The sequence below is a fragment of the Perognathus longimembris genome, chromosome 14 (genome assembly GCF_023159225.1).
Source record: "Perognathus longimembris pacificus isolate PPM17 chromosome 14, ASM2315922v1, whole genome shotgun sequence".
In the NCBI taxonomy this organism is placed as follows: domain Eukaryota; kingdom Metazoa; phylum Chordata; class Mammalia; order Rodentia; family Heteromyidae; genus Perognathus; species Perognathus longimembris.
Window position 1 is genome coordinate 23,674,949 of NC_063174.1, and position 23,090 is coordinate 23,698,038.

At 41.0% G+C, this 23,090-nt stretch overlaps 1 pseudogene; it reads right to left on the reverse strand.

Moving 5' to 3' along the window:
* Positions 1-13,860, reverse strand: part of LOC125363003 — a 71,809-nt pseudogene extending 57,949 nt beyond the window's left edge.
* Positions 13,861-23,090: the final 9,230 nt, after the last annotated feature.

Sequence of the window (23,090 nt, forward strand, 5' to 3'; positions counted from 1 at the left end):
TATTTATATGAGCATATATTGATTGGTTTTATGGGGACAACACCATTCATGTACATAAGATGCTCTGATAAAATTCACTACCTCTATTACTCTTTCTTAGCCCTCCCCTGTTACTTTATAATTTCATTATTCTTTTGGGCATATTCCCAAAGATAGAAGCACTGTATCCTATGGTAATTTTACTTTAATTTTTGAGAAACCACCATAATGTTTTCGGAGGTAGATGTATCATTTTTTACATTCCAACAAGCAGTTCCCAAGGTTTTCAATTTCCATCTTTGCCAACAATTACCTGGTGTTTTTATGAGAAATATCCTAATGAGTATATGCTAAATTTCACTTTCCATGTGGACACAAAAATATAAGACAAACTCTTTTTAATTGGATAATGTAAAAACTAGTTTGCAAATTTTGTGTGTCCATTTTAATAACATGTTTCAATATAAAAGAATAGTAACCCTGTTAAATAAATCTAACAAAATGGAGGAAAGAAAAAGTAAAGAAAAGAACCTCTAAGTTTGACTAAAAAATCCTTTCCAGATGATACTTGAAATAGAGTACTTGGTGGTTAGGGTGGTTAGGATTTTTTAATTGTTATGATTAAAGGTGATGTACAGAGGGGTTAAAGTTTCATAAATCAGGTAGTGAATACGTATCTTTGTGGGACAATGTCTCCCTTCTTTCATTCTCTCCAGGTTTTAGTTTTTTGGATTAAAAAAAAACACCTATAACATGCTACAATGATGTAATTTTATAATTTACATTATTAAAAAGGTGGCAAAATACTTTGTAATACTTTTTTGAACATTTAAAGATATACAGCAATGACTCTTTTGGTGTCCTATGGTGAAAACTCCACAGAGTTGGCTTTACCAATGCAACTGTGTTTGACAACACATTTCTAGGTTCATACTGCTTTTCCCTCAGGCTTTCCACTGTTTTCAAGGTTCATTACCCTGACCTGAACTCCCTGGTTTGGGCTTGCTAGAAAGTAGATTACTTCATTAGCAACCCAGAAGTGCCAGGTGAAAATCTATCTACCATCTTACCTCTCTGGAACAAATATGCCCAGGTTACTGGTTATAACACATGTGGTATCGTTTCCCCTTATTTGGAACATACAAAACTAAATTAATAACAGTTCTTACAAGACCCTGGGGGTTTACGTAAAAGAATTTTGATCTCCTTAGGAAGGGCTCACCAGTGCTCTCAGGAGAGATGCACTTGACTTTTGACCTCTTTTCAAAGGCACCTGTGTGAGCTTTTAAAATCACTACCACCAATTATCCACTTTCAACCTGAAGTGTTTAAACCTAGGACCACATTAACTGAGCTTAGCACATAGCCATGTCATTGTAGACTTCCTGATGTGAGGAGATGTCTTGACATAGTTAAAAGGGAGTTTAGGGATGGGGCATGAGATTAATCAGGTCCTCCTACTGACAGGTTCAAACAAAGAAGCCTTTTAGCCACCTGGTTTATGTCTCTCACACCTGCATTCAGATTGTGGGGGACAGAGTTTTGTAGTTGCCTTGATCCCATTCTTTCCAGGTACTTTGTTTGTAGCTATTCTGCATCACTTAATGACTCTTCAGCAGAGGCTGAAGATGCAAATAAACAGTGTCCTCTTTCAGCTCCAGCAGTGTTGCTAGAATTGGAATCATTTATGAAATCCTGCCTGGATTTCTTCAGGGTTTTTGGAAGGAGGCCTCAGCTCATGGTATACTTGAGGTAGATGTACAATCCAACCGTTCTATCATTTGCTTGCAAATTTAAACCACGGTGAATATACATTTCTCTCTGCTTGCTTCACATCAGTTTCTTTGGCAGTAAATATGGCTTTGATTTTAGTCTCTGGGCTTATTACATTTAATATTTTTATTTTTTACTTATGGCACAGAAGGCACAAGCATTGTAGTACTAAGTTATTCCAGCATTCAGGAGGCTAGAGCAATTCTGTGAAGTGAGATCCCAGTCATGTAGCAAGCCCTTTAGCCTCTGCACATTGCAGAGTTTCAACAACAGCCAATGACTGCATTGTTCACTGGAACCAAGTATTGTAGAAATATTAGCGGCCTATTGAGTTCATATTCTATGCCTGGTTTAAATCATTGATGTTGTAAGATCTGGCCATGGACTAAAAAAAATTCCAAATGTTTTCTGGTTCTAGTTTTTGATATTTTTTCCCTATGAAAAGTAAAACCATACAGGATCTCTTGATTGCATAATGAAGCACAGTTCCAGGGCCATGCTAATAATTTATCCCAGTTTACCCTTAGCAGAGTTATGCAACGGCCATTTCAATACACTCATCCAAACGATTTGAGTATGAGTTTCAAGAGTCTTTTTGTTGAGTAGAGATTACTGTAATATGGGTTTAGTTGGTAAGGCAACCTCCTTCTCAATCCATGGAGAGCTGATTCCTATTACCTTTCTACCTCCAGTTGTCTTAATTACTATGTTTCCCTACCATAGTAGCTTTCCTGGAGCTATGTCCTTGGTCAGTACAGTGTCTTAATAATAACAATAACAAAAACAATAGCATCAACAATAATGAAGACTAGACTAGTATATCCTATGTTCCAGGAACCATGAGAAGAGGTTTATATATTTTAACTCACATACTTCTCTAAGAAATGAGGGGGACAAAGTTTCTTTTCTTTTTTTTTTTTTTTTTTTTTGGCCAGTCCTGGGCCTTGGACTCAGGGCCTGAGCACTGTCCCTGGCTTCTTCCCGCTCAAGGCTAGCACTCTGCCACTTGAGCCACAGCACCACTTCTGGCCGTTTTCTGTATATGTGGTGCTGGGGAATCGAACCTAGGGCCTCGTGTATCCGAGGCAGGCACTCTTGCCACTAGGCTATATCCCCAGCCCCGACAAAGTTTCTTTTCAAGAACTACAAAACCCAGTTTAAGAATAAGAAAAGCTGTTCCATAGATGAAAGCAGCTTCCCAAACTCAAGCACTTCTTAAGAAGCATAACCAGAATTTGAGCCTTCACATTTTGATTATAGAATGAATGATCTTCATAAAGTACAGGTTATATAAATGTATACAGATATGTCCTGTATCTGTGCTAATAACTAACAATAAGAACAAGCTTATCTACTTTTTATATTCAAGAAATCCCCAGAACCAAGAGAAACTACTAGAGTTGTGGGAACAGGACTATTGAAGCCATCATTATTTTCTGTTCTTGATTTTAAGTTCAAATAAAACGCAAGGGGAAAATAAAGGATACAATAATCCAAATTTAGTCTTGGTAAAAGAAAATGTCCTTTCTCCTACAGTGTGCTTGAATTTATAGATTTGAGGGGTTCTTTTCCTTTCCACTGATTTTGTTTTTTGAAAACAGGATTTTTGTAACAATTTATTGAAGCCTAGGTTAAAAGTATCAACAAGGTTATCAGGGAGATGTTTTAGGGTTGATGATAACAATGATAACATCTTTTGGGATGGTTATCTGTTACTTGTGTGTCTATAGAGAATGTCTCCTATCAATAACTATGTTTGTGGGTGATATCTTCAGCAGTTGTGAAGTGTTTCTACACTGTTGGAGAAAGGCTGCTATGAAGAAAAATCCCGTGCACATGTGTGAATGTCGATCTGTTTTCAATCTTTAGGACTGGCTTTAGTGCTTTCTACTTCTGTTTCACAAAGAGAATGCTAGGAAAGGAACAGTAACAAACAGGTGCACCATGTCTATATTCCCCAAACACTCCAAGTCCTGTAATGGATTTGTCCTGTGACACAGCCTTTGTGGTAAAGATGTTAAAGGGACACGATGAAGGTTTCCAGGTTGGAGAGGGGTGGAGGAAGTCACACACCAACTTCATAATCAGAGAAAACCCAAATGATGCCTAAGGAAGCCATAGGGGCAATGACAGCATCATCACCAACACTCTGTGCAGATTGGAATCACCTCCTAGTTTGTCCTCTCAGCTTCTCCTTTGCCCGCAACACCCAGCTCCATCAGCAAATTAATTCACTGACCAGGAAAAGATTTTAGAAACCATAGCTGGAAAGACCCCTAGGCCAAGGGGTCATTCATTCCTCTGTTAAGCCTGGATCAACCTCCTCTTCTCCCGTGCCCTTTCTTCTTTTTCCTCTACTGGAAATGTCTCAAATCGACATTTTCTTTGCTTACCATTATCCTATTATTTCTAGTTTACAATCTCCTTTGTCATACCAAATAGGTCCTCTGGGTCCTACCACAATTATATGATTCTTAGTCTTTCTGTGGATTTCATGCTTTATTCCCTCCTGCTAAGTCACTCCCTCTGGCCATTCTGTAATTCTTTTTGACTTGCTCTGAACTCCACACACGATGCCACCTCTCACTCACTGTGAGGTCCTCAGGCCTGAATGGATCTTCCTGAGTGCAGTCTCAAGCTGTGCTGGGGGAAGCCAGTGTCACCTGTCTTTCTTACCATGAGTTACTTCATTAGCAACTTCAGCACCTTAATGATATATTTTGGCTATGAGAGTGGCATAATAGGAATAGGAGAAACAATGAGGGTTGAATATAAAATATTTTCAGCAGAAGTTATGAAAACTAAAAGGAGAAAAGGCAATTCATATTGTAATTAGAGATTTTTAGAAGTAGCTAGAAAGTTTCTTTTCTTTTAAAAAAAAATCCAGTCATCTATTCTGTTTGTTTATGTAATTTTATGACCTTTTAAGTAGTTATACGAAAGGGGTTTCAACAGGTAAGTTTATGAGTATAATGCATCTTGGTCAACATCATCCCTTCTATTATTCTTCTCCCCCCAACTTATGTAATTATTTGTGTAATCAATATTGAAGTTTATGAATGGGATATTAAAATCATATTTTATTGCTAAATCTTGGAAATTAGATGTGTTTTATACTCAGAGCACATCTCATTTCAGACACTGTAGAAATACAGTGCTAATACAGAAACATAGACTCTATGGTTTCCCTCATTGGGAATAATTAGTACACGTCTAAGATAAGAACATCTAAGCAGAACATTACAGTAGCTCAATAGCTATGTCCATATGCACACATAAGATGATACTAAGCAAAATGAACTCTAAATTATGAAAACGAGTGGTATATCATTGTTGTTGTTATTTTCAACATGCCATGTGAAACAATGCCCTTTTTCTTTTGTATTTCTTTCCTGTGGTTTTACCCCTGATATCACTGTAGCTGATTTTGGTACCCTGGATAGTGTATATACATGTACTGGGACTAGGGAAGGGAAAGGGAATACCAAAAACGAGAGACAACAGATAAAAAGACAAACCAATGCAACAGCAATACTTACAAAGCTATATGGTGTAAACCACCTGTACAACTCCCGGGGGTGAGGGGAGAGGGAAATGGGGAGGGGGGAAATGAGGGAGGAGGTAACAAGTTAGATAAGAAATGTACTCACTGCCTTACGTATGAAACTGTAACCCCTCTGTACATCACTTTGACAATAAAGAAATGAAAAAAGAAAAAAATAATATTCCTATTATAAAAACAAATGGGTGAGTTGTTCCCTTTATTAATATGAAGTGACCTTTATTAATAGGGAATAACCTTTATTAGTTAATATGGAGTGACTTTCTTTATTTCTTCATACTAATTTTTTGGCTTCAAGTCTTTGATATGCTTATAGCTGTTCCTGCTTGCTTTTGACTTCTGGTTACTTGATATATCAATTTCTATTCTTTCACTTTCAGTCATTTTTTTGTTGTCTTTTCCCATGAGATAGGTTTCCTGTACAAAAAAATAAATAGTTGGATCTTGTTTTAAAATCCAATTATCCGGTCTATGTCTTTTTTTTCTTCTTCTTTTTTTTCCACGGCCAGTCCTGGGGTTGAACTCTAATCCTGGGCACTGTCCCTAAATTTCTTTGTGCTCAAGGCTAATGCCACTTGAGCCACAGTACCACTTCTGGCTTTTTGTGAGTAGTGGATTGGAGATAGAGTCTCACAGACTTTCTTGCCCAGGCTGGCTTCAAACCATAATTCTCAGATCTCAGCCTCCTGAGTAGCTAGAATTACAGGCACGAGTCACCAGTGCCCAGCTTAGTCTATGTCTTTTATTAGGGGATTAAGGCCATTTACATTTGCATTTATTACTGAGAGATATTTGCTGGTCCTGTGATTTTTGACCTCCTTTCCACCCCCTGTTGATTCAAGTACAGTTTGTTGTTTTCTTTATTTCTTGTTGATTTTAGGAGCTTCCTATTTAACTGAGTTGAGCATGTTTGATATTTTCCTAATTCTCATGTGTTCATCTCTTCTTCCCATGTTGTATCCATTCCTGAGCATTCATGTTTGTGATTTTCTTCTTTGGTGTGTAGGATTCTTTTAAGTATCTTCTTCAATGATGTCTTAGTGATCATACATTCCTTTATCTTGTGTTTATCTTGGAAGATCCTTTTTTCTCTGTTGATTTTAAAGGATAACTTTACGGGATAAGGTATTTCTTTGTTGATAAGTTATACTTGTGGGGCTTGAAATAGATCATGCCATGTTACATCGGGTTTTATGGTTTCTGCTGAGAAGTCTTGTATAATTCTGATGTGTTGGTGTTTGTAAATAAGTTCACATTTGTAAGTTTACAAGTTGTTTGTACTTGTAGATAAGGCTTTCTCTTTCAGCTTTTAATATCCTTTCCTTCTTCTCCAGTATTAGAATTTTAACTGTAACATGACATGGAAAAGTCTTCTAGTTATGTCTGCTTTGAATTCCAAGTATATCTCATACTTGGACGTCCATATCTTTTCCAAGCAAGGTCTGGGAACTTCATTGCTATAATTTCACAGGATAGGTTTTTATGCTTTTAATTTGTATCTTAGTTAACCTCTGTTCCCTGGAATATTAAATGTTATCTCTTAATTATGCCACTGAGTTTTCAAAAGTTATTTCTTTTCTTTATGCTGCCTTCATGTAATATTTCTTGGTCAATAGAAACTTAGGACCTGGTTTTAAACTCACACATTTTACCGTCTTTCTATTTTCTGATGTTCATGATCTACTCATGATGGTATACTAACTTCGTACTTAATGTGAGTGAATTTAGAAACCACATCTATTGACCTGAAACACTTCTAGTCCCAAGCATTTTAGACAAGGGACACTAAACCTGTAATAATAATAATAATTCAACAATAAAATACAATTAAATTTTAAAATGGGAAAATAATATGGCAGATATTTCTATAAAAATGATAGGTGAATGGTCAATAAGTCCATGAAAAGATGCTCAAAATGAGGGCTGGGATGTAGCATATTGGCAAAGTCATTGCCTTTGAGTTCCATCCCCAGCACTGCCAAAAAAATTGCTTAAAACTACAAGCCATTAGGGAAATGCAAACCCAAACCATAATACAATACCACGTCACAGTTAGGATGGCTATGAAAAAAACGCAGATCCCCAACAAGTTCTGAAATTTTCATTTTTGCTAGCAGGAATATGAAATGTGCTACGGATTTCGGCCTTGCTCTTTGGGTTGTTGGCATATATAAAAGACATTGATTTTTGAGGATTTATTTTATATACTGCTACTTTGCCAAAGGTTTGGATCAGCTCTAGTAGCTTGGCAGTAGAGTCTATGGGGTTCTTAAGGTAGAGGATCATGTCATCTGCGACAAGAGAAAGTTTAACTTCATCTTTTCCTATTTGGATCCCCTTTATGTTTTCTTCTTGCCTAATTGCTCTAGCTCGGAATTCTAGTTCTATGTTGAAGCAAAGCGGAGAGGGCAGACATCCTTGTCTTGCTCCTGATTTTAAAGGGAATGGCTTTAGCTTTTCACCATTTAGTATTATACTTCTGTTGTTTGTCATAGACAGCCTTTATTATATTCAGGAATGTTCCCTGGAATCCCAGTTTTTCCAGGGATCTTATCATAAATGGGTGTTGGATTTTATCAAACACCTTTTCTGCATCTATTGGTGTGGTGGATTGCATTAATTGACTTGCATATATTGAACCAACTTTGTATCCCTGGAATGAATCCAGTTTGATCATAGTGTATGATTTTTTTGATAACGTGTTGAAGTCAGTGGGCCAGAATTTTGTTGAGGAGCTTTGCATTGATGTTCATCAAGGAGATGGGTCTATAGTTCTCTTTCCTTGATGTGTCCCTGTCTGGTTTTGGGATTAGTGTTATGCTAGTAGAATGTGTTTGGTAGTAAGCTTTTACTGTCTATTTCATTGAAGAGTTTGAAGAGTGTTGGTGTGAGATCTGTATTGAAAGCCTTGTAGAATTCTGCTGTGAATCCATCTGGACCTGGGCTTTTCTTGGAAGGGAGATCTCTTATTGCAGTTTCAATTTCATTGCTGGATATGGGTCAGTTCAGTAGATTTAAGTCTTCTTGGTTAAGTTTGGGCATATCAATTTTTGTTAGGAATTTGTCCACTTCTTCAAGGTTCTCAAATTTGTTGGCATATAGGTTTGCAAAATAGTCTCATTACATTCTGGATCTTTGTTGTTTCTGTGGTGTTGTTACCTGTCTCATCTCTGATCTTGTTTATTTGGGTGTGATGTCTTTGTTTTTTGGTCAGGTTTGCTAGGGGTCAATCTTGTTAATTTTTTTTGAAGAACCAACTCTGTTTTGTCGATTCTTTCTATGGTTTTTCTGGATTCCAAGTCATTTAATTCTGCTTTGATTTTAATTATTTGCTTCTGTCTATTGGCTTTGGGTTTGGCTTGTTGCTCTCCTTCAAGGAGTTTGGGTTGCTTTGTTAAGTTGTTAAATTGAGATTTCTCCAATTTGTTAATGTAGGTGCTCAGGGCTATAAAATTTCCTGTGAGTAATGCCTTTGCTGTGTCCCAGAGGAGCTGGAAATTTGTGTGTTCATCTTGGTTTAGTTCCACAAACATTTGATATTCTGTTCTGATTTCCTTGATGATCCACTGGTGGTTCAGCAATGTATTGTTGAGTCTCCATGAGTTGTGGGATTTTCTTTGGTAGCCTTTGGCTTTGAGCTCTAGTTTTATTCCATTGTGGTCCGAGAGAATGCAAGGAATAGTTTGAATGTTTCTGAATTTTTACAGGTTTGATTTGTGCCCTTAACATGTGATCTATTTTGGAGAATGTTCCATGTGCTGCTGAGAAGAATGTATATTCTGGTGTTGTTGGATGGAATATTCTGTAGATTCAGTTAAGTCTAGATGGTCTATTCAGTTGTTTAGTTCTGTGGTTTCTTTGTTCAGTTTTTGGCGTGTTGATCTGTCCAGAGGTGACAGTGGAATGTTAAAGTCTTCAACTATCAATGCGTTTGGGTCTATGAGAGTTTTTAGAGTCAGTAGTGTTTGTTTGATGAAGTTGGGAGCTCCTGTATTTGGTGTGTAGATGTTTAGGATGGTTATGTCCCCCTGTGGGAGAGATCCCTTTATTAGTATGTAGAAACCTTCTTTGTCTCTTTTTACTATTTTTAATTTGAAGTCACTTTTATCTGATACTAAGATTGTGACACCGGCCTGCTTGCGGGCCTGCTTGCTTGTTTGCTTGATAGATTTTATTCCAGGCTTTCACTTTTAGAATATGTTTGCTTTTGCTGGCAAGATGAGTTACTTAGAGGCAGCAGAAAGATGGGTCTTGTTTTTTGATCCAACTTGTCAATCTATGTTGTTTAATTGGAGAGTTAAATCCATTAATATTGAGAGTTAGGATCCAGAGGTGATTGCTTGTTCCTTTCATTGTACCTATCTTTGTCTTCCCTTTTTGCTCTACTAATCTGGAGTTGTATTTAGGGATACTTTCCCTGACTGGATTGTGGTCTTGGTGGTTTTCAATGTGGAGGACATCTTTGAGGATATTCTCTAATGCTGGTTTGGTGGAGATATATTGGTTCAACTTTTCCTTGCTATGGAAGACTTTTATTTGACCTTCAGCTATGGATGAGACTTTAGCTGGATACAGAATTCTTGGTTGAAAGTTATTTTTCTTCAGGATGTGGCAAATGTCATTCCAGGACCTCCTTGCTTTCATGTCCTCCGCTAAGAAATCTGGGGTAATTCTGATTGGGTTTCCTTTATATGTGATTGTTCTCTTTTCCCTTGTGGCTTTAAGGTTTCTTTCTTTGGCCTCTATTGATCCTGTTTTGATTACAATGTGTTGATGGGAAGTCCTGTTCTGATCTGGTCTGTTTGGGGTCCTAAATGCTTCTTGTATCTAGATGGGCCTATCCTTCTGGATGTTTGGGAAGTTCTCAGCTAATATTCTGTTTAATAAGTTTCCTATTCCCCTAACTTCTTTCTCTAGGTTTTCTTCAATACCTATTAGCCTTATATTGGGCTTCCTGATTGTGTCTTGAAGCTCCTGAAGTGATCTATCTTGCCTTTTGGATTGATTTTGTATTGTTTTTTTGTTCTTTCTCCATGAAGTCTAGGCTGTCCTCAATTCCTGAGATTTGATCTTCTGCATCATCCAGTCTATTCCCTAAACTTACAACTTGGTTTCTTATCTCCCTACCTTCTGATTGATCTTTCTTGATGGCTTCCATATCTCTGCTGTAATTCTCTTTTAGGTCCTGTATGGACTTCCTTACTTCATTAATTTTGTTCTGGGTGCTGTCTCTCATGTCTTTTAGCTGAGTAGCTATCTTTTCATAGGACTTTTTTCTTTCTGTTAGAGTTCATGTATCCTTCTGTTTGTGGAGGCCATGAAGTCCTCTATTAACTTATGATTGGATTCATCGTGTTCACAAATTATTCTTTGGTTCGCCTCTTCATGCTCTATGATACTTTTCTGGAGAAACTCAAACTTTTCATTTATCATTTTTTATCAGCGTAGTTGGTAGAGCATTTTGAGGGCTCTTCTCTTGGATTTCAATTGAATGCTCTGTTTCCTATTTGTTTTGAGTGGGTGATGAATTTCTCTATCTTGCCATATTTTTTGTGTTTCTTCTGCCCATTTGGATTTGGAATGCTAGTCTGCTAGCCCCCTTCGGCACTGTTTAGCACCTGAACCAAACCTTACTAGGTCCTGTGGTACTATTCTTATAGGTACACAAATCTAGACAGGTAAGTTCCCTCTCTTTTGTTTTTTGCGTATAGCAGCAGGTTTAGTGTCCCTACAAATTACACTTTGGAAGTAAAAAGAAAAGTAAATCTGTTGCTTTGAACTAAGTGCTGTAAGTCTACAAAAGGGAGCTTTCCAGAGAAGAGTATACTAGAGTGGCTGATGGCGTCACATGCCAGCGGTTTTTAGCCTCCTGCACTCTCCTGTCCTGCAAGAGAGACAGGATAGCACACCCCATGCAGATGGGTCCAGGAAGAGGATAAGAGGGCTGACAGACTGCCACCCAGCCCCCCTCTCGACGGAGGACACACAGACAGTTCGGAAGCCAGTCAGCGCTAAGACTTGTTTAATGGTGGCAATGAGCTGTTCTTTTAAAGGGGTTGGAGGGTGGCGGAAGGGGAGGGGTATGGGCACCTACATAGGGGCTGTGATTGGACGCCTGAGCTGTCCGTCAGGGTGGAGCTCCGAGGGACCTCCCTAAGGGGCGGCCTAATTCTACGTCACAGCCCACAGGACCGCCTCCGGGTTCACCACCAGGTGCCATCTTGGCTACACGTGGTCCCAAGGCTGGGAGGCAGGGCCAGCTAGAACCACCTCTTAATGATGCAAGGCGTCCAGGCAGGCATGCCCCACATCTCCCCCTTTTGTTTTTTATTAATAGAGGAGGGCACCAGGTTGGGAGTATGGGCAGAGGTTGTCTCTTCTGGAACTACTTCCTGCTGAAAGGGGGCGAAGTAGTCAAGGGTCCCTGATTCATCATTTGGCCTGGTACCATCCAGTTTGGTTGGTGAAAGCCCTAATCATTTCCACGAGAATGGTTATCAGAGCCAGAGGGTGTCATGGTCTCCTCTGGCCAGCTCCTGTAGCTTGGGCACATCAGGAAGTCCCTAGGGCTGGGGCCTCCAGGGTCCAGTTCTGCGCTGGGCACAGCAGTGTAGAAAGATGATGGCCTTGAACTGCAAGTTCCCAGGTGGTGCCCTCAGTAAGGGATGTTATCCTGTTAAAAGAGACTTTTGAAAGGGTCAGGCAAAAGGCTGACAAGTTCACAGGACCAGTTAACATGAATGACATGGGAAAACACACCGTTGGCATAAGTTTCATTTGAAACATAAACCCAATTGTGGCCCATTACAAGGAAGGAGGAGTAACTGGACTGGGGGCAGAAAGGAAGTGTTTAGGGATAGTGGACTAGTTGGGAGTAACCAGTCAGAGGCTATATAGATATATATACAAATCGCAAGTAACAAAGGCAAGAATGCAAGTTTTTTTGTCCAGATGGAAAATGGACAGGTATGGACACTAGGTGGGTAAACAACTATTCCTCTAGGTGGGTAAACAACTATTCCTCTTGATCTCCCAGCTCTGATTAATTTTGAAAGGGCAAGACAAAGTGACTCCATTTAGGATGTGACATCATTCATTCTCCTCTTACTCCTCTCCATGATCCTTGTTCCCTGGACTGGCTGAGTCCCAGGGGTCTAGGTGCTTGTTGCTGGGATGGCTTGCCACCATTGGCATTCAAGGGGTTTGAACTCAGGGCCTGGGCACTGTCCCTGAGCACTTCTGCTTGAGGCTAGCACTCTACCACTTGAGCCACGGTGCCACTTTCAGCATTTCGCTGGTTCTCTTGAGCCAAGCTTCCAGTCTGGCTCTTTGCTGGTTAGTTGGGAGATGGAATTTTAGAGGGAGGTTTTTTTTCTGCCCAGGCTGGCTTCGAACTGCAATCCGAGGAGTTCTAGCCACAAAAGCCCTTTTTATGTCCAATTAAAGCAACAAGGAGAACAATAGGAACAGAGCTCACCTGTAACTTGTTGAGAATTGACCAGCGTTCTGCTGTAACACTTAGAGAACAGCAGACTGAATGAGATCCGTGTGCCATCAAATCAAATCATCATTTAACCTTACTGGCAGGTGGAAGAGAGCACAAATGAATAATAATCAAGAGGGCAAGGTTAAGACAATGTAAAAGTCTCAGCTTCAGTGGATCTGAAGTGGCTGTGTCTTCCATCCAAAATTAGCAGGCCAGCAGGAGAGATGGGTTGCATCTAAGTAAGGCTGTAGTAGCATCTCAGACAGTCCTCTGGACAGGCTGTCACACCTCCTGCAAGATTCTACAGACTGTTTAAAGACATTTGAAATCCCCCAGTATTTCCTGGTTGGTTGCTCTGAGTACTCTGGCTGCTCAAATCCTTATCTAGAAATGTATTTTAAGCCTTTAAAGCTTTTACATCTCTGCCTCAGCCTTATTTGCATCCGAAAAAACTCTGAAACCCAGGGGGTATCTAGCCTCCTGGCTGCCTGTTTAAAAAGAACCTTTTTTTTTCAGTCCCGGCTACTGCATGACCTTTGAACTCAAATGACAATTTTTTCTTAGTGCAAGAATTACAGTTACAAAATTAGAAACACGTATCCATTCAGCTTTCCAATAGTAAGTAAGCCCTTTTTCCTCCTGGGCAGCCAGGGGACTGTCTCCCCCGCATCCAAACCATTTTTCAGCAAATGCTTCCTAGGCTCTTTAAGGCCACCTCAGAAGCAGTCCTCTCACCGGTCCACAAAACATGGTGGGAAACCTTCAGTGGAGGAGGGGTGAGGAGGCGGTAGGAAGTCCCTGGCGCCGCGGTGCGGCGGCGGCAGCGGTGGTGGTGAGGCGTGGCCGCAGGCTTGCACCGGTGAGCCTCCAGTGGGGGAGGGGCACAGCAGAGGCCATCCTCCATCTTGCCCGTCCGCCACGCGTTCCGGTGCAGGGGCGCTTGGCTCGGGAACTGGGGAGCTTGGCCCAGGCTCCTCCCTCCCCTCCAAGGCAGCGGGAGGGCTGCTACATCCGAAGCAGCCAGGCTGAAAAGGCTGGCAGCTGCCAGCCAGATCGCCATATGTTTCAACGCTTTCGAGACCCTCCTGGTCTGGGAGTTCGAGATCCCCAAACCTACGTTTTATAGCATGAAGCTCAGTGCTTTGAGCACTTGGTCATCATGCTGGGTTTGAGCATGCCCCATCTTTTCGGCCCCCCCCCCCAGACTCTAATTGGCCTGGCCCGCAGAAAGTTTTACCTTGTCGTGCTTCGTGCCTTGCGGTTGGGCGCCAGGATGCCAGGGGTTTTTAGCCTCCCGCACTTTCCTGTCCTGCAAGAGAGATGGGATAGCACACCCCACGTGGACGGGTCCAGGAAGAGGATAAGAGGGCTGACAGACTGTGACCCAGCCCCCCTCTCGACAAAGGACACACAGACAGTCGGGAGCCAGTCAGTGCTAAGACTTGTTTAATGGCTGCAATGAGCTGTTCTTTCAAACGGGTTGGAGGGTGGTGGACGGGGAGGGGTACGTGCACCTACGTAGGGGCTGTGATTGGATGCCTGAGCTATCCGTCAGGGTGGAGCTCCGAGGGACCTCCCTAAGGGGCGGCCTAATTCTACGTCACAGCCCACAGGACCGCCTCCGGGTTCACCACCAGGTGCCATCTTAGCTACATGTGGTCCCAAGGCTGGGAGGCGGGGCCAGCTAGAACCACCTCTTAATGATGCAAGGCATCTGGGTGGGCGTGCCCCACATTCACATGGTTGTATATCTCCTAGGTCCATTCCATTCCCACCTTACATCCAGACTGGTCTTGCCTTTCCTGGGGTGTCTTCACAGCATATGGGTCACTTTGGAAGTTTGGGATGCTATTGACCCAGGATTAACCATTACCCTCAAGAACTGTGTTTCATCAGCAACACCGGTACAAAGGATGGGTGGATATCCTGCAAATATTTGGTGGAAATGTTTCCTTACTTAATTTAGGCCTATCTGTGGCTTTTCCAATTGTAAACAATGGACATAGCCCAGAAGGAAGAGTGTTATCTGAACTTATTTACACAAAAGAATTCCATCTGTCATTCTGTTTAAAGTTCACATAGGAATGGGCAAAATCTCCATAATGAGAAAATTGCAAGATACTGCAAAGAATTGTTCCAATAGGGTGGACTGAAGAGTTTTACTGCTTTCTGCAGATTAGTTTGCTTAGAAATTATGCAATTGTTTGGGGGTAATGCAGTGTCCTTGAAAGTCAAAGAGTCCATAACTGGAAAACTTGGGTTTGTATTTGATGTCCCAGGCTGTGTAGAGTTCACCACAGCTAGGTGAGAGAATTGGAGGGGGGAGAGAGTTTTGCCTGTGGCAAGATCAGTGTCAGTAAGTGTAGAAAGGCTAATTGAACCAGGAAACATGTGAGAAGATCCTATCAAAAACACAGGGAAAAATCTTCATGATTATCGATACTGAGTCCCTGGTTTAAAGGAATGATGCTCCATCTATCTCTTGTCCTACTGTTCCTCATTGAGTTGGATTTTTTCAAAGATTGATTACTTTTCCCCCTATGGTCTGAATCACTTCATTGGTTCACCCAAAAGATATAGCCAGAGTTGTAGTTACATCAACAACAGTAAAATGATAGCAAGAGTATTTGTCTTGTGACTTGCCAATGTCATCCATGATTTCTTTGGAACATGTTCTTTTAACCTGCTCCATAGTTGCTGGTCACGGAATATCATGATTTAAAACTTCATTTGGTATGGACTTTAAAAAATTCTGATATTTAATGGGTGATGCATAAAGGTTTGCAAATGTTCACTTTGTTTGAAAGAATGAGTTAATAATCATAGCCACAGTTCATCATCATAATCATTTGATCATAGGAAATAAAGATTATCAAAGACCATGAAAATAAAGGCAAAAGGCAAATTACATAATCAAAAATATGATGTAATATAAATACACTAAAATATGGTGATTGGGTATGAGGAAATATGGATAGAAAAATACAAATGGAAACTTAAGTGCTTGATGGTTTCAGAAATAGACAAACGCTGGGTGCTGGTGGCTCTTGCCTATAATCCTAGCTACCCAGGAGGCTGAGGTGTGAGGATTACAGCTTGAAGCCAGCTCTTGCAGGAGACTCCATGAGACTCTTATCTCCAATTAATCACTGAAAAAAAACAACACCAAAGTGAAGCTGTGGCTCAAGTGGTAGAGCACAAAAGCTCAGGGCAGTGCTCAGGCCTAGAGATCAAGCCTTAGGACCAAAAAAGAAAAGAAGACAAAAGGTATTTTTAAACTGGAACTTGAACTCAGAGCCCTATGTTCACATGGCTTACTTGCTAGGCTCTTGCTTTACCACTTAAGCCAGGCTCCAGCTTTCCTTTTTGTTGGTTAATTGGATGCGAAGTCTTGAGTGTTTTTCTGTCCCTGGGCTGACTTCAAGTCTCAGTCTTCCAGGTCTCAGCCTTTTAATAGCTAGGATTGTAGGTGTGACTCATCTGTGCCTGGATAAAAATGCTTTTTCATTTGATGTATGTAATTCTTGCATTTAGTACTTTAAAATTGGATTTGATTTTTATGATCTTCTCTCCATCCCCCCAGATTTTTAGTGCCTTCATCACCACTTTTCTCCAGTGCTCAGGATGAAATTTTTTATGGTCATTCTCCTGGTCTTCTGCAGTAACTTTCCTGTCTACTCTCTCAAGAAGTACATGGTTGCCTCATTTTCTATGAAGTCCTTTCTACTCCGAATACATACAGTGGTTGCTGATGTCTCACCAAACCCTGCCTGATAGACCATCTTTGACATGTTCCCTGTCCCACTAAATGGGAATAATGTAGACATAAATCAATTAATCTATAAGTCAATTTTTTAATCTACAAATCTTTGCAATCTATATATCTGAGCTTTAAAATCCGAGCTCATCTTTCAAAACCAGCTATATAGGATGGTCTACAATAGAGTCTCAGTATATGTTTTATTCATGAAGCTATTTAGCTTCACAAAATCTCAACTATTTTAGGGAGGACAAGTCGATATTTGGAGGTTTCCTTATAGGGTAGGTATTACCAATAGCTCTTCCTTAGAAGAATGGATAAAAGGATAGAGAGAAAATGAGAAAAAGAAAAGAAAGGGCATAAGAAAACACAAGGGAAGAAATGATGGAGGTAAAGAGAGGGGAAACAGAATAGGAAGGCCAAGAGCCTGGGAGCCCTGCTATTAGCTTGGGGCTCAGAGGTAGCTCACCCTGGGGCTGGAACATCCCAGCTCTCCTTCAGTCTCTTCTTGGAAAAACATGGCTTCCACAAGATTCCAGATTAAAATACTATTTATTGAAAAAAATTCTAGGTCTGGGAATATGGCCTAGTGGCAAGAGTGCTTGCTTTGTATACATGAAGCCCTCAGATTTCCACAAGTGGCATTATCCAGGACACAGAGCAGGTCTTGGAAAGTTTGGCTACCAAAGCTAATCCAAGCCCAGTGTATCACAGAGCCCCTTGGGTTCTGGGGTGGCATCCAGAGGTAGAGCCCCAAGAGAAGCCCATTAGGTGGGAAGTGATGGCAGAAAACAAAGGTATAGCCTAGTTCTAAATATCTTCTGATCTCAGGCTAATGCATTGGAGATTAATTTTGTCCTTCAACTGCTTATTAATAAGCATTTAACAAATAATTTTCTTGTTATTATTAAGTTGTTACAGAGGTGTTACCGTTTCATACATTAGGTAATGAGTACAATTCTTTCCAGACAATGTCACCTTCTCCTTCACGTTCCCCAGACTTCCCCTATTGTCCCTACCCACAAGTTGCACAGTTCATTTTCCACATAGTGTATACTTCAGTGTATTCTTCAGTTTCTCCCTCCATTTCTGTATTCCCCTTACACCCATTAAAAACAAAACTCAACTGAGAAAACAATAACAATAAAAAAATCCATGTTTTCATTTCCTAGAATTTTTTTTTTTTGCCAGTCCTGGGGTTTGGACTCAGGGGCCTGAGCACTGTCCCTGGCTTCTTTCTGCTCAAGGCTAGCACTCTGCCACTTGAGCCAAAGCACTACTTCTGGCCTTTTCTATATATGTGGTGCTGAGGAATCAAACCCAGGACCTCATGTATACGAGGTAAGCACTTTTGCCACTAGGCCATATTCCCAGACCTAGAATTTTTTCAATAAATAGTATTTTAAATGTTCAGAGGAATGATGCCTTTGGCTTCATCTTCTAATAGTATCCTCATTTAGTTGGACTATGTGAATGCCTAGAGCTCTGTATGAGTTATCATGTCTGTTAAGAATAGATCATCAGCCGAGTGCCAGTGGCTCACTCTTGTAATCCTATCTCCTGAGGAGGTTGAGAACTGAGGATCACGGTTTGAAGGCTGTTTGGAAGAAAAGTCTGCCATCTCTGATTAATCATCAAAATGCTGGCAGTGGCCCAAGTGGTTGAGTGCCAACTTTGAGTGAAAAAAACTAAGAAACAGCACCCAGATTCTGAATTCCCAGTACTGGTGCATATGTGTATACCACCCCCTCCCCCCCAAAAAAGAAGAAAACATCATCATTAGGAAAGATGTTACACTGAAGTAGCTTTCCTGTGAATTAGAATAAAATTACATCAAAATAACAAATTTGTTCACAATTTAGATGTATGCTCTGGAGCATTTAACACACTGCATGCAGAAAGTTTATCATATTTTCAAAGAACCCAGTTACTTATTTTTTTGTATTGAAGCAATTCTCAAATGTCAGGCAACAGTGAGAACCAATAGAATGAAAAGGAATTAAACAAGTGAATCAGGAGTGAAGGGTGTGTGTGTGTGTGTGTGTTGGTGTGGGTGGTAACCTGAAGCACATTAAGTAAGTTAAATGTTTATAGTTTTTATTTTATTTCAAATGTGCTCTCTGCCTAGGTGTTTCTGGGCCCACAAAAATCACTTGAAAGAAATAATAAGAAAAAAATCACAAAGAAAAATCATTTCAAAGAAACAACAAAATATGCCAATGCTGACAAGGAGGTGCTCATGGTGGAAGCTGGAAGGTCCTGTCTTGTGTGTTTTTGAGGCTAGAGCTGCTTCCTCTTCCTTCAGACAGGAACCTGGGCACCAGGAGCTTGCCAGCACTTAAGCTGGCGGGTGCGGTGTAACCCTGCCTGGGACAGGAGGTGCGGCTGCAGGACAGGCTGAAAGAAACCAGAGCTCAGGGGTGAGTGATGAGATCTTGGCCATGGGTCGGGCACAGGGGTAACCACAGTCAGGAATGAGCAGAGACCAGGTGACCTTTCCAATACTGGGTGTGAATCGTCGGTCTCCTCCAGGGCAAGCGTGTGGACTCTTTGGCTTCCCAGCTCCTGCCATTTTGGGAGCGCTGGGCAACAACTTCCCCTTCCTGGGGAGGACCCTCCCTAGCACACTCACCAGAAAAACACAGCGTGGGTGCATTACATCAGCACAGGGTGGGGCTTGGATAACAAAACAGCCCCTCATGCTTGGAACAGAAATGATTCAGCTCCATTCAGGAGCAGGTCAAGGGGGAAATGCACAGTTCCAACCTCTGAAGTGTTTTTGCCTCTTCTTTACAAAACATTTGCGATATGAGTCAGGTAGGGAATGAGAACCGTTGGGTTCAATGGCTTCACGGATGCCCCTTAAAGATGTCTTTGATATTCCTCATCTTTTGCTTTTCTATATCTATGTTTATTTTTTTCCTCTCTTCCTTTCTGTAACTACTTTAGTTTTTAATAGTCCTTGTCATGATGCACAGGGCCAGACTCCAGCTGTTCTTCCCAAACCTCTGGAGAGGCCTGGTTACATCTCGTTCTCGTAAATCTTGAATCCAGTTCTAGCAAGTCTTTAAGCCTGACCCTGACATGCCCAGGCAATACATGATTAGAAACAGAAGAGGGGGAAAAAATCCAGCGCCAAGTTGTGTCCATTTAAAAAATATACCATCTGGCAAGGGCTGTTTCAACATACAGCGAGTGGCACGCGCAGCCTGCAGAGTGTAGCATGCAGCACGGAGAAGCACAACCTTAGTTGTTTGGTGGTTTTTTGGTGTGTGCATGTGCCAGCCCTGGGGCTTAAACTTGGGGCCTATGCTTCTTTGCTCAAGGCTAATGCTCTACCACTTAACTCTGTTTCTGTCTTTTTTTGTGTGTGTGGGGGGGTAGGTTATTGGAGAAAAATGTCTCATGGACTTTCCTACCTGAGCTGGCTTAGAATTGTGATCCTCAGATTTCAGCCTTGTGACTAGCTGAGATTACAAGGTATGAGCCACTAGTGCCCAGCTTTTTACAAGACCTTACTAAGAAGATCAAAGTTAGGGCAAGGCCTGAGAAAGGCCACTGTTGTCCATCAAATTATGTCTTTACCTGCTGTGTTTTAATCCAGAGGTGTCACTTAACAAATAGGAAATGAATTGGTTATCCCTGTATAACATCATGTTATTTGTCTGTGAGCATTAATAAAGTATATTTATGTGAAAAATTGAAATAGGCAAAAATTGAATAGGCAAGGCATAAATATTCACACTAGGTGTGGCAGTTCAGCCTGAAATTCTGCCTGTTCAGGAGAGAAAGAGCCCCAGTTAAATCTTCCTGGGCAGGGAAAAGATATATAAATAAATAAACCAAGGGTGGTGGTACATGTCTATAATGCCAGCTACACAGGAGACATAGGTAGCACTATGGTTCAAAGCCATCTCTGGCAAAAAGTATGTGACCCTGTCTGAAAAAATAGCCTAAAGCTAAAAGCAATTGGAGGCATGGCTCAAGTGGTAGAGCATCTATCTAGAAAGCACCAGGCCCAGAGTTCAAACCTCTGTATCATATAAGCAATTGAGACCGCTGCTTTTGTTTGTTCCTGCAGTGCTGTGCTTGAATGTGTCTCCTCACAGTTCATGAGGTGGCAATACAGTCTCCATACTTATGAATTATTGGTATTTGGAGGAGGGGCTTGGGAAGGTAATTAGGGCCAGATGATGCTGTGAATGTAGAGCACTGGCAATGGCATTAATGGCTCTATAAGAAGAGGAAGAGACCTGAGCTAACATGCTTGCTGCTCTCCTACTGCGATGCCCTCTACCTTGTGATGCAGCAAAGCCACCAGATGCTGAATGCATGCCAGCACTATTGGACTTTCCAGCCTCCAGAACTCTGAGCTAAATGAACTTCTCCTGTTTATAAATTACCCAGTCACAGGTACTTTTTTATGGCTATCAAACATGAACTAAGAAATATCACTTTGGTTATTACACCATTCCCTGTTCTTTTTCTGCAATGGGGAAGAACTACCCTGCAGGGAAATAGAAAGCAGCAAACCATGCAGTACATAGAGGCCCCATCTAAAGATTGTCAGATCCATGTGTGAAGAGTTAGAGAAGACAATGCTAGGGAAGGACCCATAAGAAAAATGTGGCCCTGTTCAAGTGTTTATAATATAACAGAAAAGAGGACTAAAACACTTTATTAATTATTACTTAAAACATTAGCCAGAAATTGTTGGAAAGTAAATTGGTACAATATTTTTGGAAGACAATTTGACAACTTATGTGAATGTGGCCCAGCAATTTCACTTCTCAAAACTGATTTTCCTGAAATAACTGCATAATTGTGAAATTTTATGTGTTCAAGAATATTTGTTACAAAATGAGTAGAACGTTATGAACATTATAATAGCTAATAATTCAGAATTAATTGTTCAAGCAAATCATTTTTCCTTTAGAATGCTATACAATCTAGCGATGTGGAAACTGATTTTTGTATATCAGTACATAGCAATAACCATTCTGATTGTGGCTTTAAGATGGACCCCAATGATTCTTGCCTACTGGTGTCTGTGTCATGTGTTGTACCTTTGGCTATATAACATGGTTTACTTTTAATGAATAAACAGCAGAAATAATAGGGTGACACTTTTGAGATTAGATTACAGAAAAATGGATTCTGTCTTGTTTAGACTTCTCTCTGTCTCTCTCTGTCTCTCTCTATCTCTCTGTCTGTCTGTCTCTCTCTCTCTCTCTCTCTCTCTCTCTCACTGTCTCTGTGTGTGGTACTGGGGTTTGAACTCAGAGCCTCCACTTGCTTGACAGGTGTTTACCATTTGTGCCATTCCCCTTGCCCTCTTCCACTTTCTTATTTGTTAGCTCTTCCAGAGGCCAGTAGCCAGCTTGTGAGCTACCTTTTGGGGAAGACCACATGTTCATCACCTTATGTGGTACAAATATATTTTCAAAATACTCTTCAAATGTTTTGATTCACATATGTCCTGGCATTATGCCAGCCCTATGGATATGGAATATGCTGTTGACCAGCTTTTCCCTTGGGGATGGTTTTAGAAGGGGAGAGCAACTGTAAGAAGCCAATGAGACCAGCTGGGGGAGCACTGTGAGATGAGGTACTCTCAGAGTGTTTGGAGAATGGAGCATTGGTGGCTAGAGTGGAGCAAGGAAGGGGAATACTGTGAGAGATGGACTGAAAGTATGGACAAAAGCCACAGCAGTTTCTATGTCATCCAAAAGTTCTAAATAGGTAAGAGATCATTTTATTTTGAAAGAAGAATGATATCCTAATAGCTCTGGATAGTGCTTGGCTAGTTGGCATTGGGCAAGAATGGTGGGGAAATGGCATGGCTTCAGGTGAGTAGGGGCAGGTTTGGTACTCATTGTGGAGATTGGACTAACAGGGCTACTGAAGGTTGAAGAAAGGAAATGTCAAGATCGATTCCTATGGTCTTGTCATTTCAGTGCTGTTTGCTAAACTATACAACACTGGAGAAGGGGCTGTTGCATGAAGGAAGCCAGAGAAAAAAATTGGGGGGGGGGGTTGGCGGGGGGCGGGTGTGTTCTGTTACTTGGAACAAAACACAGGGCCTTGTGCATGCTAAGTAAGCAATCTACCCAAGAGCTATCCCTCATTCCAGAAGAGTTAACTTTGTTTTTGTTTTTATTTTTGTTTTTGCCAGTCCTGGGGCTTCAACTTAGGGCCTGAGCACTGTTCCTGGCTTCCTTTTGCTCAAGGCTAGCACTCTACCACTTCAGCCACAGTGCCACTTCCAGCTTTTTCTGTTTTTGTGGTGCTGGGGAATCGAATCCAGGGCTTCATGCATGTTAAGCAAACACTCTACCACTAAGCCACATTCACATTCCTAGCCCCAAGAGTTAACTTTGTGATACCTCAAAAATATGTGCGGAAAGTTTCAACCATGTAGGTAGACAGTTGTCTGGGCTAGATATAATAATTTGGGGATGATTGAGGTGTAAGTGGTTTGTAAATCCATGTGAGAATGAGGAAGAGGGAGGACAAAGTGAGAAACCAAG